The 13,755-nt window shown below is 47.8% G+C and overlaps 1 protein-coding gene across 29 annotated transcripts in view; it reads right to left on the bottom strand.

Moving 5' to 3' along the window:
- TSC22D2 (TSC22 domain family member 2) overlaps positions 1–13,755 on the bottom strand; it is an 83,121-nt gene that overhangs the window by 49,295 nt on the left and 20,071 nt on the right. For 12 of the 29 annotated variants that reach the window (XR_009208170.1, XR_009208167.1, XR_009208168.1 and 9 more), the window contains 2 exons: positions 11,467–11,550; positions 8,780–8,879 (listed from right to left, as the gene is read on the bottom strand). The gene's annotated coding sequence lies outside the window, so the exon portion shown is untranslated. Of the gene's footprint in view, positions 1–80; positions 418–8,437; positions 8,584–8,779; positions 8,880–10,643; positions 11,167–11,466; positions 11,551–11,777; positions 11,932–13,755 lie in introns of those variants that run through there. The other 17 variants (XR_009208175.1, XR_009208160.1, XR_009208164.1 and 14 more) reach the window with 9 other exon arrangements.

Consider the following 13,755-nt stretch of genomic DNA (forward strand, 5'->3'; position numbering starts at 1 on the left):
GTGCAGCCTCTCAGGCCTTCTGTGCATGTGTGCTGTGTGTGCCCATCTGGCTGTGGTATGCTCACCTGCCCTGCGCTCACCTGCAATTTCTGCAGGAGTTCTACGGTCTCATTTTTAGTTCATTGTTCTGTACAACATTTGGAGTTACTGATCCATAAAAGCATCTTATGGTGGTACATTTGGAAAAGCCATGGCCTGCTCCTGCCTCCACTCAAGCTGAAGTCTCTGACTGCTGACAGATCTGAGCTTCCAACGCCAGCGCTCTTCTGTCCCTTCCTTCAGCACCCAGCTCGATTTTGCTGTGGCCAGCGATTTTATCTGCACTCTCTGGTCCAGATGTTGCCTGTGGCTCTTCACGAGAATCTCCCAGTCCTGCTGTGACCCATGAGGCAAGGAAGGGGCAGGGTACGAGGCCTGTTCCTCACCTCAGCTGTGATGGAGACTGGGTCACGGCTGGGCCCCGCTGCTGCTCCTGCTTGCAGACTCACTGCCATCACCACACAGCTAGCTGCAGTTGCTCCGCTCTCCTCCTCCCTTCTTCCTACACTTGCTGCAGGCACAAAATGTTCCCAGGCTCCCACAGCCATCCCTGGGGCATGCCAAGTCCATATGCTGCTGTCCCTTTCATACACATTTCCAAAGGGCAAAAATATTCACTCCTTGGAGATCCACTTCTCCGTGCACAGTTCATCAAGCAGAAGGAACAAACGTGGCCAAGATGGCCACAAAAACGTGTCATTGTTTAGAAAGGCTTCACTTGATGACCAAAGATATCAAGTGTATTATTTTCGGGTAAAGTCATATAAGCAGTTCTATTTTCACTGCAATGTGCCTAACTTTTTCTTAAGTAAATTACTTTGGTTTAAAGCTCTTGGTGTTCCAGGAAGAAAAATGTCTGCATGTGTATTATATATATTATATTACAGATATTATATACCTCTGCATTATACTATAGACATCCGTCCCTCCCACCATTTATATCAGTATTTCAGGCTAAGATCAGAGCACTCTTGGCTTTATTCTAAAACTCACCCGCACAGATTATGAGCGAACGAGTTTCTGCATTAGGGGTCCACAGCTGACGGCTGTCCTTGGCTGTCCCAGGCAGTTAACCCTGTTGGGGACATCTGTTCCGTGCTGGCATTTCAGGGACCGTGATGTTTGGGGTCGCTGTCTGTGGGCAGAGGGGTGCAGGGGCTGGAACCCCTCTCTGTGGCTCTGGGACCATCAGCCTCACGCCCCACCCTGCAGATGCCATCGGGCTCTGTCCCCAGGAGCATAGTCACAGGAACTGGGGCTTCACTTACAGCTGGCTGCAAAGTATAGACTGTGAACAGCATGGATTTGAAGTGCCAGATCTTTTTTTGACTGATGCTCCTAGCTGATGGCAAGTTCATATTTCAAGGTAACATCACATTCATCAGCGTCACAAACAATTGCTGCCTTAAGAATCAACAAAACCTTCCCCTCATTAAGTCTCATCTGAAGAATCCCCACATGCAGGAATATGTCTGACAGCTCTCTGCCAAGGTACAAGCAGCATAAAGACCCATGTGCTGAGTGAGACTCAGACCTGGGGCAGGAAATGTCCTCCTGAGCAGCAGTAGTTGCAGCTCACATCACAACATTCCCGATAACAACAGCTGAAGATCCCTGTTTCAAAATGACTGAACATTATGGCCAAAGCTGTACTCCTGTACTCATCACTGCAGCAGCCTCATGGGGCTCATTCCCCTCCCTGTCCCCTAATATATGTGCATTATCCTCCCAAATAGCTATTTTTCTACCAACAATATGCAAAAGGCAAAGCGGAAATCCCTGCAAGCATTTCTGGTGCCACTTCCAGTCAGAAATGACAGTGTTCTGGTCCACAGGTGAATTGCATTTCTGTTGCTGAATTCCTTTGTACAAGTATCTTTGCTTTGCGAGAGTTTGGCAGCAGGGAGGCACAGGCTAATTTTACTTATAAGGTGTGAATCAAAAAAGATCTGCAAGTTTCTGAGTCATAGAAAGGAAATGTCTGTGGCCTTTCACCGTTTCTGTCAAGAGAAAATGTCACGGTTCAGCTATTTCAGATGCGACTTCAGACCGCTGACTGCGCCCGGCAGATCCCCATCTCCCACCACCCTCACGCTCTCCCCAGGCAACCGGGACAATTCCAGTCTTCTCTTGGGACCTGGGGAACTCCCAGCCTCACTCAAACCTGCTGCTGTTAATGGGCTGCATCACCATGGGCTGCCATGTGAGAGAGTTGAATAAATTATTAATTTGGCAGAACTCAGCGGACACTTTGTGCGAAAAAGGGATGACCAAGGAAAGGGTGAGCTGCTTCCCACATCACACAGTACTGAAATCCCTGGGAAGCTGAGGGCCTAAGCTACAAACACTGCTGCAGCAGCAGCAAACTTCCAGCACTGTGCCTATAACGTGACTCTGCTACCACGTACACAAGGGACTACAATCAACCAGCTCCTGTGCTGCCAGGAGAGCTCCCACCCGAGGCCAGGCTGTCCTGGGCGTGGGCACAGCTCTGCTGCACTGCCTGTGGTAGCTCCAAGGAGAGCATACAGGTGCTCAGCTCTGCTCCCTCCAGTCCCAAAGATTTCATGGCCTCTGAGATGCTGCTGAGGCCACGTTTAGCCAGCAGCTCAACCACCACGGTCACTGGCTAAATCCAACCATGGGAGCTCATTCTGCCCAAGAGATGGGGCGGGACAGCCTGTGCCCACAGTACCTGGCAGCATGGCCTCCCTGTGCGGCTCCTCTCACTTTTTAATCTCTTTATCTGCTGCTCGTGACAGACCTGATCTCCTCCAGGCCTACAGGGATATGCCAAGGACTGATACATTACAACGTGTCATTCCACTGTCACCACCTGCTGTTCTCCAGCCCCAACAGATCGTTTTGCTGTCCTGTCCCCAACTGGGGGACATCTTCTGCCCTAAAACAGGTCCTCAGGGTTTCCAGACAGCAGGTTTGGTATCAAAACTGCGCAGCAGTATCAGCAGGAGTGGAGGGTCCTCCACCTTCCAGCTGTCTGTGGGATCTGCCCATTGAATATACGGGTGAATTCTCCCATAAAAGTCAGTATTGGGCATGCTTATCTGGCTTAATTATTTCCATGCACTGCCACGTTCAGCCTGATCCAGCACAGCTCCATGGCTCCACAGCCACTGTCGAACCAAATTCTTCCCAGATAATCCATGGAGATGTGTATTTGTCATCTGCAATCTATTCCCTGATTTTTGGCATGTATTTTCAGTGCTCTCTCTCTGAAAATTTTTCAGAATTCCCTGGGCTTCTCCCTAACCTCTGTGAGCAAAGCCTCACACAGTTTAATTGTTGACAGCTGTGTCAGGAGAAGTTTGTGGTTTTTTGTTTGGTTGGTTTTTTTTTTTAATATAGCTCTTGCTGCAGCACACAAGCTACTATACAAAGGGCTGCCTGGATGTGTGATGCACCAAAATGTGGAAAGCAGACCGTGTCTTCTGAGGGAAAGGTTTTGGGGGTTTGTTTGTGATGTTTTTCAGAGAAAATTTCCACTCCTCACATGAAAATGCTGACAAATAAAAGGCAGCTGAGCAAACAGGTGAAAAGCTTAAAGTACTGGGTTGGATAAAAGTGAATCTCTCCTCCTTTCCAGGTGTTTGCATTTCAGTTTCACGGTAAAGAAAAATCCAGTTATAAGGAAAAGAAGAAACTCACTTCTGAATTTTTCTTTTCCCAAGCAAAAGATGGGAAATGCAGGGGACTAGATTGATCTCCCTTTTCTGCCAGGCTGAAGTCAAATCTGAAACATCTGTTCACATAACTTGAGACAAGCTCTCCAAGTCAAATAATGTAAGCTCAAACTCTTCCTGCCACCAGTGCACAACTATCAGTTGAGCTTTTTGTGGAAGCCTAAGAACCCAGACACTTCTCATGTTCCCTGCAAGCACTGAATAATGATGGGTTCTCACTACCAGCAAATCACTTCCAAAGAAAAATTAGCACCTTTTCCTAGTGTTCAAAATCCTAAAATCTGGGGGTTTTTTTCTAGAACAACACTGTACACATTATCCTTCAGGAGTTATTCAAACGGGGCAGTACCAGCTATATAAAACAGTCTCTCACCCAGCACAGCAAGATTAACTCAGGTGATTGCAGTGATCAAGGACAGGGGAAAATATTCATTTTTCAATGTAGAATCACAGACTGGTTTGTGTTGTAAGAGACCTTTAAAAACCATCTTGTCCACCAACCCCACCATCAGCAGGGTCACCTTCCACTAGACCCAGGCTGCCCCAGTCCCTGTCCAACCTGGACTTGAACACTCCCAGGGATGGGCAGCCACTACCACCCTGGAAAACCTGGTCCACTCTTCAGCTACAGTCTGCAAGTAGGGGTTTAGCTGAAAGTATCGAGAACCAAATTTGCTTGCAGAACTTGCACACAGGCCTGGGTTCAGGGCTCACACCCCTCACTGCTTCCCCAAGCTTGGCAGAAGAGGACCTGTGGCTCGTGCAGAGCTCCATTCTGATAGAAATGCCTGTGTATAGGTACCAGAAACAGGGCACTGCCAGGCCAAGCAAGAAGCTACAGATCTGTGCCCTGTCCTGACCCCGTTCCTGCTCCGGCAGCCCTCCAAGAACTGTGCATTCAACATGCTTTGGAGCATGAACCCCATCCTGTCAGAGAAACAGACTGGAGATCAGGGTTCGTTTCAGATTCTGCTTCCAGTTCTCTGTGTGTTTTCCTGCCCCAGCCTCACATGCCATGACGTACAAGCAGGGGCTGTCCCGAGCTACAGAACTGCACAGTGTCCCCACAGGGAACTGGATTGGAAGCGAAGGGCTCTGGAAGCCACGGGGAAGGGAAGGGAAGGGAAGGGAAGGGAAGGGAAGGGAAGGGAAGGGAAGGGAAGGGAAGGGAAGGGAAGGGAAGGGAAGGGAAGGGAAGGGAAGGGAAGGGAAGGGAAGGGAAAGGAAAGGAAGGGAAAGGAAAGGAAAGGAAAGGAAAGGAAAGGAAAGGAAGGAAAGGAAAGGAAAGGAAAGGAAAGGAAAGGAAAGGAAAGGAAAGGAAAGGAAAGGAAAGGAAAGGAAAGGAAAGGAAAGGAAAGGAAAGGAAAGGAAAGGAAAGGAAAGGAAAGGAAAGGAAAAAAAAAAGAAACAGAGAAAAAGAAAAAGAAAAAAAAAAGAAATAGAAAAAGAAAAAAAAAAGAAAAAGAAAAAGAAAAAGAAAAAGAAAAAGAAAAAGAAAAAGAAAAAAAGAACGTGTAGTTCACCGTAGGCAGTAGCTTTCCCGTGCGGAGGAATGCCGTCCCGGTTATTTTTGCCTTCTCCCCTCGCAGCGGTAGATGGAGCCCTGCCTCCCTGCTCCGGCAGCCCGGGACACGGCAGCGGCAGAGGCGCGGCCGCAGTTACTCCGCCAGGACCCGCGGGCGCTGCTGCAGGGGACGAACCCGCGGGCTCACACGGGAGGGACCGCGGGCTCACAGCTCCTGCCTGGCTCATGGAATTTGCTGAAACTTGTGGCTAACAAAAGTATTCGGCTAACCACAGTATTGCCTTTTCTTCCATTTAGGCATTGGGTAATGTTTCTGTCTTTTTTTAAACTGTCATCAGGATTACATGGAATTTAGCAGTTTTATTTCTTTTGCAAAGTAAGGCTCGACAAGGTTTGCTTGCCGTACTTAGAAAGAACATATGTAATAGTTGTATCATGGCTGTGAGCACTGGAGACAACATTATCCAGAGGATTTCACGGAACTAAAGGTCAAGGGATCCATGGCTAATTTCTCAACCACTGCTCGCAGCTCTGATGCCTGCAGCTTGTGTGTGACAGCAGGAGAGGAGGGATGAGGGAACACTGGTGGCCATTTGCATCTCCGCAAGCTGGGAAGAATTATAAATGTGTACGTTGATTTTCTCTCCCCACCTCCACCCCTAAGCGCTCGTGCAAGTGACGCCAGTACAACCTGCAGAGATGCAGGCAGCCCCTGGAGTCAGGCACCACTTGGCCAGAACTACCACTGCAGGTCCATCAAGACGTCAGCCAGGTCTTCTACAGCAACAGCTGACAATTGGAATATTTCAGAGCAGTGAGACCAAAATCCACAGAATCACAGATTATGCTGAGTTGGAAGGAACCCGCAAGGATCATGAAGTCCAACTCCTGGTCTTGCAGAGTCACACAGTGTTTCTGAAGGTATTGTCCAAATGCTCCTTAAACTCTGTCAGGCTTGATGCTGCAACCACTTCTCTGGAAAGCCTGTTCCAGTGCCTGGCCACACACTTCTTTTAATATCTAACCTAAACCTCCTCTGACAACTTCAGGCCACTCCTTCAGGTCCTGCCACTGGTCACCACAGAGAAGAGATCACTGCCTGCCCCTCCTCCTCTCCTCATGAGAAAGCTGTAGACTGTGATGACATCTCTTCTCTTCTCCTGAACCCTCAGGAGAACCCTCAGGCACTCCTCATTTGGCTTCCCCTCAAGGCCCTTCACCATGTTCGTTGCCCTCCTTTTGACACTCTCTAACAGCTTAATGCCTTTCCTATGTTGTGGTTCCCAGGACTCATGGTGAGGCGTCCCCAGAGCAGAGCAGAGCAGAGCAGGACAATCCCCTCCCTTGCCCGGCTGGTGATGCTGTGCCTGATGCCCCCCAGACACAGCTGGCCCTGCTGGCTGCCAGGGCACTGCTGACTCTCATTCAGCTTTCCATGGACCAGGACCCCCAGGACCCTTTCCATGGCTCTGCTTTCCAGCATCTCGTTCCCTAGTCTGTCTGTAGATCCAGGACTGCCCCATCCCAGGTGCAGAATCTGGAATTTGCCCTTGTTGAACTTCATAGGTTTGGTGACTGCCCAAATTTGTTGAGGTCTCTCCGCAAGGCCTCCCTGCCTTCAAGAGAGTCAACAACTCCTCTTAGTTCTGTATCATCTGCAAACCTGCTTAGTATCCCTTCCAGTCCTGCATCCAAGTGATTTATGAAGATGTTGAAGAGCACAGGGCCAAGGGTGGAGCCTGCAAAACTCCGCTAAGGGACCGGTGCCAGTCTCATGTCACCCTTTGCACCTGGCTCATGAGCCAGCTGCTCACCCACCCCATGGCGTGGTTAGCCAGCTGTGAGAGGGACAGCTTGCTCAGAAGGTTATTATGAGACAGTATTGAAAGCCTTACTGAAATCTCAAAAGATTACATCAAGTGGCTCCCCTTCATCAGCTAGATCTTTATCATGAAAGGAAGCCAAGTTTGACAAGCAGGATTTTCCTCTCATAAAGCTGTACTGGCTTAGACTGCTCTCTTTTTTTCTGAATTTTTTGGAGGTTGGTTTTTTGTTTTGGTTGGTTGGTTTAAAAATACACCATGCACATCCTGCTTCATTCTGCTGCACATCCAGGTGCAGGCTTGACTGTAAATAAGAGCAATCCACGCTGCCAGGGAAGGCTGTCCTCAAAGCTGGTGTACAACCTGTTGTTCTCTAGAAACATGTACTGCTAGACAAGCAATATATAAAACCACATTTTGTCTTGTTTTAGATTCTTCGAAGAAGACCATGTTATGCAGGTAGGAAAACTGAGAATAATGCAGAGTTACATGAGATGCTGGAGATTATATTTGCCAGCAAGGTAACTCAATATACATCTATTCTGGCACTCAATAATTAAAGAGAGGCCCCCAGCAGTGAATTGCAGGATGATTTGCTCACAGCAGCAGCTCTCCACACTAGAGAGGGGCCAGAACTTTCAGTTGGGCACTCACAACCACAATCCTCATCTGCACAGTCCAGCTTCAAAGTGTGAGTGGGCAATGGTTTTAGCAGTACTGATTTTTCATTTCTCCAAATAGAAATTAACAGAAGAAGGGAGATTAGACACCCGTCCCTGAAGACAGGGAGTTTCTACTGATTAGCCTAGAAGTGACCAACTCTCTGAATTCCAGACCTTATGTTGTCTCTGATCCTGCCCCTGATCCTGACTAGATATAATGGTCTGTTCATACAGGATCTAGCCCCAGCCCTAACTGGGGTAAAGATCTAGGTAAGGACTTTGGCATTTGATCTTTATAAAGCAGAAGCTAACAGCTGACAAAATACTTCAGAGCAGTGAAAATTAAACAGTCCTGCATATGGAAAGCTGCCACTAAGCTAATAATGGAATTGTCTACCACAGCAGGGAGGGAGGTTCCGGCATCCCAGAGCAGCCACACATCTGGAGACTGGGAGCACAACCATTAGCAACCTGTGTTTAAGTAGCACATTCCTGGTACCTTCCTGCCAGCTGCTCATCTTCTCTCACCACAGGCCAAGGGCAGAGGCCCACGAGCAGTAATGTGGCACTGGGGACAAACTGGAGCAGCCACACACACGAAGGAGGGTTCCTCAGTAGAACCTGTCCTGCGTACACCTGCTTTATTCACTTCACAAAATATGGGCAACTGGTTCATTTGTCACACACCTGCATTTGCTCATTCAGGACAGCAGCCACTTTCACTGGCTCCTCCAGGTCTGTGTGAGGAGTGTAGAGCACTGGGGCACGACTGCTCCTGGCTCACTCCAGCCTGGCCCCACCACAATTTTCTCGTGTGCAGCAGATCTACACTGCTTAGGAATGGGAGGAGAGTCAGAGCCAGGAACTGGAAGATGAACCAAACATGCAGATATCACTCACAACCAGAGACAGAGAACAATTTCCAGACAGGTGGGTATGGAGCTTGCACAAGGTATTCAGCCATTAATGAATGACAGAGAAAACAAAATCAGGACAGTGGAGGCAGCCAGACACAAACAGGCTACTCACCAGCAGCTGCCTGCAGAAGAGAGCCCAGGCAGGGATGGGAAGACCAATGCATGGAATGTGCCACAGGCGCCAGCAGCAAGAACATAGATGTATGATCCAGCTGTGGGAGGAGAAGCACACTGACATGAAACATCCATCACCACATGCACAGCGCTCCTGGACATGCCAGATGAGGCTGATTCACAGCACTCCCCTCCAACAGTGTCCTCCCCTCTGTAGCACAGAGCTGACAAGAGAGAGCAAGCACTAAAGAGCAGAGGGGAGGTAAAGTACTAAAGAGAAGAGAGACATAAAATGCTGGAGAGGAAATATGCATGAGCGTCCAAACACACACAGGAACAAGCCTGAGTACAAAGAATGGGCAGCTTTAGCACTGAATCACTGCTTCTCTTCCTGAAGTACCTGCCTTGTACTTGAAAAGACTTTCAAGGTACCAAGCTGTAGAAAGCTGTATCACTCCTGAGCAAGCTGGGTAGCACAGGGCAAACCAAGTGGAAACAGAGCAACCATGCCTCCTAAGAATGCACCATTCTGTAAAAGAGCAGTTCACACTTGCTAAGGGTGGCTGGGAGAAGATCCTGCTCCCAAGGAACCAAAAGGAAAGGAAATTCCAAGAAGTTTCTTGGCAGTATGGCTCTCTACCCATGACATCCACTGCATGGAGTATTTGTTGGCTCAAGAGATGTACCATCAGTGTTGACAATGACTACAGCATGGTTAATTAGGCCATCTTCCCTCTTTGACAGTAGAAGAGACCCAAGCGCCTCAAATTCACCGAAGTAGATTTCTGTCCCAACTGCCCCTTTCAGAACACCTGTGAAAAAAACATCTTAGGATCAGTCAGTATTTATACTCCAAGTTTCTGCATAAAATACACCTGGTGCATCCACACAAGCCGCTGTTCAGTCACCTCTGATACTGATTGCTCATGGCAATGGCCGATGCGCACAGCGATCTCCACTGTAGGTGTATGCTCCAGAAAAATCTAGTCCTCTTTGCCTGCAACTGTAGCAAGAAAATAAAACCTCAGAAAGAATCTGCAGGTTCTTCTATTTAGTGTTTCAATGCCTCCTGGTCAGAGGGATGGTCCTGCACCTATTGGTTTTCCCACCAAATATAGCTGCTGTCTTCCATGTGTGCAAAGCCTACACAATTCTACTGTGCAGCAGTAGAACTCAGCTAACGATTTCATCCCTTCAGAGACTTCAGTTATTGGGACTGCTTCATCTGCCTGTAGAAAAAGGCTTTTACATCATGTCTGATTGGGAACGTGAGCCTGCAAAAGCCCAGAGCTGCATCAGGTGAGCTTGTTGTTGGCCTTTTGATAACATTCCTTTGAGCTTGCCAGAGCGGGAGTTTGACTCCTGCAGCATGGACAAGGGACACACCTGGGATGGATACCTTCAGGACTGGCCAGGTTCTTCCACCCATCAGGAGGAAGGGATGGTTTTTTTCCTTGCTCAAGCTATGGAACACTGTGGTCAAGCATAACAGGGAACATCTCTGGACATGTTCTTTCCTCAGCGCAGGGTGCTGACCATGGCCAAAATAAAGACTTCTGGCATTAAGGATGGCATCCTGGCCTTCTCTACCTGTGGCTCTTGCATTTCTTCTCTCTTTGGTCCCTTTACGCTCTCCTCTTCTGCTGCCACCTTGGTCTCCTGCTCCTGCTATATCTCAAGCAGTTCACAACACAGCAAATTGTGAAGGCCAGAGACAGGAGGAGGGAGCACTGGGAGGCTCATGCACACTTACTCCATCCATTTCTGGGAAGGTGACCCTGGACCATGCATAGCAATGGTGTTAATACCACACAGGGCAGCAGTTCATGAGTTGAAATAGCAGCAACACTGACAGTACTCACCAGTCTCAGAAAAGAAAGCTGATGTGGAACTGGCTTGTTCATCTTTTCCATGACAGGAAACATTTCAGCCTCTGTTTTCAGCACAAACGTTCTCTGCTCCCATCACACTGTGCAACTCGCCATACTCCATGTTGGGACCGCATGAATAAAGAATGCCAGAGTGCCACTTTCGCCTTCCACAGGCTCAAAATGCAACAAAACTCAACCCTCTGTTATGCTTTGAAGGCTCCAAAGCATTCAGCTGCTCAGTTTATCATGTCATGGATGTATCAGCCTTCTAAGTAAAGCAAGCTGGTCATCCAAAGCCAGCTGCTGCAAGGACTGCAAGACAAGTCCAGGGCCAGGAGCCCTTGGGCCAGCGGTGGCCACCAGCTGTCAGCCAGACAAAAATCCTCCATTTTCAATCCAAATACATAACAACTGAGTAAAGACGCAAGGAAGAGGAAGGGCATCCAGCTCTCACAAGTACATACACTGCACTGTCTTCAGCTCCCATTTTTCAATTACCTTCTGCTTTATGGCCCTTAACACAAGAGGAAAAATGGAGGTGAGTTGCAGAAAGCAATCAGTCTCTCAGCCTCTCATGCATTCACCAAAGCAGAGCTTGGATCAGGGACACCCCCAGGAAGTGGTGGAAAACACATCCAAAGCTTTATGAAGGATTCCTTTTACAGGACACAGGTTGTTTTGGAAATTACAAGCAAAAGGCACTGAAGTGTAACAAGTTTTTGAAAGGTCAGCAGAAAATTCCTATGGCATTTTAGACACAATGAAAACTTATGACTTCAAAATGTTAATCAGGAATACCATAAAGAGGCCTTACCAGAAATCACAAGTGAATCCGAGGGACTTTGATCTAAGCTGGAATCTGGCTACTTCAGATCTTGCTGCAGAAATGTTCATAACCCTGAAATCAACAGAAAGGACACAGCAATAAAGTACATGCAAGAATAAGACCCATTGGGTCTTATTGGCCCTAAATCTGATTTAGTAAAACCAGGATAAGATAGGATGTTAGCCTTGGCTTCCACGGTTCCAAGCTGTCCCTCAGATAGTGTCCGTAGTAGAGGACCTGTACTCTAAAATTAGACAATGAATTAGCTAGATTTTTTAAGGATCAAAAACTTTGTGCACCTCTCACTAAAAGCTGACTCAAACAGCCTTCTCTTTGGTGACTGCACAGCTGGATTTTGAGGCACAGTGTATTTGCACTGGGCCAAATTGCTACAATTCACCTCCTCACTTCAAGTGAAGGTTTTCCTGGGAAATAGCAGCTGCAGTAACGAGCCGTCCCTGGGGCCCCAGCAGCACCAACTGCAGTTCGCTCTAACATACCAGCCATTCCAGATTTCTTTCTAACCTACATTACACACAGGTGGAGGCTCGTCAGCTGTAATTTCACTTCCTGCAGAAGGTGATTGTCTCTCACACATGCAGCACCAGCCTGCACAATGGCTCAGCAGCCCCTGGGCTCTGGCTGTCAAGGCTGAGAGAGGGCTCCAGTCCTGGGCTGTCACAGGTATCAGATATTCGTGTGCATGAATGAGGTGCACAGTTGCCCCAAATCTGGTATTTGTATGTGCAGCTTGGAAATATAAAATCAAAAGTTTTCTATAAAAACTTGGCCATCAAAACATGAAAGCAAAAGAATATATGGGCAGAAATCTAATTTCAAATGACAACCAATGCATGTTTTTTTAATGGATATCAGTTATCTACATAGGCCTCGAAAAACACTCAGAATAAAGGAGTGATGTCCCATGATTTTTCTTTTCGCCCAAATACAGCCTAAAGTGGCAGCTTTGGTCATCTGCTCTCCAGAGTTTCTCAGGTTACGATGTAAGGAGACAAAATACATCTATGACTGATCCCTGCCTCTCTGCCGCTCTGCACTTCATCCCTCTCTCCACTAAGTGCTTTTTTTTACCTTTTCTCATGACTGACTACCTGCTATGCCAATCCTGGTTTTCCTCCCAGATGGCAAACATCCATCTCCTGGCTGCACTCACTCGCAGGAAGCAGCAAGCCTGCTGCCTCACTCCCCACAGCACTGAGACAAGTGACATGAGACAAAACTTCACTATAACCACAAATGTTAAATGTTAAAACCTAATCCAGTGAAAAGTGTGGGGCCAAGCTTGCATGACAGGCTGCTTGCAGAAGTCTCCAACTTGTGGTAAAACAGAGCACCAATTTTAGGTGTATGTTATGTGGTAGATGGAGGCCACTCATTCCACTGTTAGAGGCACATGAACACAGAAAAAGTATCAGATCTAGCATTAGTAGCTGATCATTGCCATGATGGGAGAGATTTATCCTGTAGCACCAGATATTAAAGTCTTTACAGGGTATGCCACCTGCTCAATAAACCCAAGATCGGCAGACACAGACACACCTGGAGAGATGATAAATAAAGCCCAATAAAAAGACAGAGTTACAAAGACATCTTTAATTTCCACCATGAGACCTAGACCCAGGATGGAGGCTCTGTTCTGTGTGCCCCACAGTCATCACTACCCTTTTGTCCTGTGAGATCCTCTCACCTCAGTAACCCAGCACCCTCTGGAGAGTCGTCAGTTCTCTCGTCAGGCCACAGCAAAGGCCAGCAGAGAGCACCAAGCCTAAACCTACGAGTCTGAAGTTATTTGAAGACAAAAGCACACATTGAAAAACCTCCCGTTTAAAACATGGGTTATAAAAGCCAAGCAGTTGTGCGCAGTACTGTGATCAAATGCCATCCTTATTCCATCACAGCTTGAAATAGATTGGGTAACAGGCAAACAACTGTAAAAATGCCAAGCTGCTGCCAATGACCACGCAGCAGGCAGCAGCACCGTGCTGCTTCCCTTCCAGCACTGTGGCGCTTGTCCAAGGAAAGCCTCCATTGTGCTTCAGGAACACACTGACTCTCAGCACATCCAGAGGAACCTTGCTGGTGAACTACACATTGCAAAGGCTCCACAGGCCCCAGCACCACAGGCTGAGCATGCCCAGACCTCCTCAGCTAACAGGACATGAGCAAAAATGCCCTTATTTAGTATAGCAAATCCATAGGACAAAAGCTAGGCGCGTGATTCATGGTCTTCCCAGATCTTCTGAACCCCCTCTGTCA

The sequence above is a fragment of the Hirundo rustica genome, chromosome 10, assembly GCF_015227805.2.
Source record: "Hirundo rustica isolate bHirRus1 chromosome 10, bHirRus1.pri.v3, whole genome shotgun sequence".
NCBI classification, from domain to species: Eukaryota; Metazoa; Chordata; class Aves; order Passeriformes; family Hirundinidae; genus Hirundo; species Hirundo rustica.